Source organism: Trichosurus vulpecula, chromosome 6 (assembly GCF_011100635.1).
Source record: "Trichosurus vulpecula isolate mTriVul1 chromosome 6, mTriVul1.pri, whole genome shotgun sequence".
NCBI lineage: Eukaryota > Metazoa > Chordata > Mammalia > Diprotodontia > Phalangeridae > Trichosurus > Trichosurus vulpecula.
The window spans coordinates 118,682,246-118,684,222 of NC_050578.1; the positions used below are offsets into that span (position 1 = coordinate 118,682,246).

General features: G+C 36.0%; 1 pseudogene; it reads right to left on the reverse strand.

Annotated features, from left to right (window-relative positions):
• Positions 1-839: 839 nt before the first annotated feature.
• Positions 840-1,416, reverse strand: LOC118854370 (annotated as a pseudogene).
• Between the last annotated feature and the right edge of the window lie 561 nt (positions 1,417-1,977).

Below are 1,977 nucleotides of genomic sequence, written 5' to 3' on the forward strand. Positions count from 1 at the left end.
GTTTTTTTTCTATCTCTATGAAATATTTTTGGTAGTTTGATTGGGACAGCACTGAATAAGTAAAATAATTTAGGTACAATTATCATTTTTATTATATTAGCTCAGCCTACTCATGAGTAACTAAAGTTTTTCCAATTATTTAGATCCAACTTTATATGTATGAAAAGTGGTTTGTAATTGTGTTCATACAGTTCCTAGGTGTGTTTTGGCAGGCAGACTCCCAGATAGTTTATAATATCTATAGTAATTTTAAACAGAATTTTTCTTTCTATCTCTTGCTGTTGGATTTTTAGTAATATATAGAAATGCCAAGGATTTATGTGGGTTTATTTTTTTTTACTTTTCATATTTACATTTTATTTTTTGCTGTACACGGTGAAAATCTTATGTATGCTTCACAATTTCCATGAGTTATCTGAACATTATACAAATATATACAGAAGTATTCACATTTAATTTTACTGTGTACATCTTTATTATTGAAGCAGCTGACTGGACACAATGTGAACAGTACTCACATGATGTAAAGTATAATTTCACTTGGTACATATTCTGCATTGTAAATTAAGAAGTTAATGATATACTGTGTTCTTCAATTTTAGATTAGTCCAAATATTTTAGTAGTAACAAACTTGTGCTCTAAAAGATTATTTTGATGAAACCTTTTTCAATACGGAAAGTCATTGTTTCACTTAAGTAAACGCCAAATTACATTTTCATAATTGTTTATAAAATGAGCCATTTTCCACTATACGCTGATATAACTGCTTACAAGAGAACTAAAACTATTGGCCTTAATGTTAATATCAAACTGGACACTGAAGTCCTCAACCGCTGATTTTTTTTTAAAGGCCAAACTGAAAAGGCGAGTCTCACCACAGAGACTTGACTATTAAGCCAGCTTGACAAAAGGCGCTGAAATCATTCCAGAGTTTTAATGCTCATGACAATTCAGGTGCTTTTTTTCATTTGATTCACTCTGCTGTAGATTTCCTTCTTGATCAGGATGATCAAGTAGACTTACTTTAAGATAAAGTAGTGCTCATTTCTTCAAATGTTCTGTTAGTTACGTTATCTTGTTCTACTTCACACAAATAAACATCAATAGGTCCCTCTGTGCTCTTTATATGTACTGTTATACAGTGTTCTTTAGGAGTTGGCACTTCCAATTTGGTTTCTTCTGGAGCCTTGACTGCAATAACAATCTGTTCATGGAAAGCTTGAATACTATGGATGTCTTGATAGGTCACATATGCTAATCTTTCATTTTCTTTGTCATCTGTTAGTTCAAACAGCTGCTGAGCACAATTCTTAATTAACTCATCCAAAGCTTTTTCCATTGCTGTTAAATCAGCAAGTTCATCCCTTATCTTCTTTTGCTGAGGTATCTTTGATCCAATACCACCAAGATCAGATCCATTCTCATGGCCATGTATTGTACATTCTCTTCTAAATTAATCTTTATTTTTGATGGCAGCAGGGTGTCCATGTGGACCGGCAGTCGGAGGATTCGGCTCATGGACTCCAGCTTCCTCTGCCGGGCCTCGGTGTCCGCATCCCCGGCTGCGGCCTCCAGAACTCCAGACGTCGTCCCCCCCAGGCTAGGTGGAGTGGCTAATTGTCCCCCTCCTCCTGGCTGGGCTCTGGAGGGGCCCCTCCCAGCCTAGCCCGGCTTAAGCCTGAGCCACTCCCCGCCCCCTCTCGAGGCTCCTGCACAGCTCTCTATGTGGGTTTATTTTATATCCTACAACTTTGCTAAAGTAATTTATAATTTCAAGTAGTTTTTTACTTGATTCTCTGGGATTCTTTAAGTATATCATCATGTCATCGGCAAAGAATGATATCTTTGTTTCTTTTTTGCCTATTCTAATTCCTTCAATTTCTTTTTCTTCTCTTATTGCTAAAACTAATGTTTCTAGTACCATATTGAAAAACAATGATGATAATGGATGTCCTTGCTTCACCCCCAATCTTATT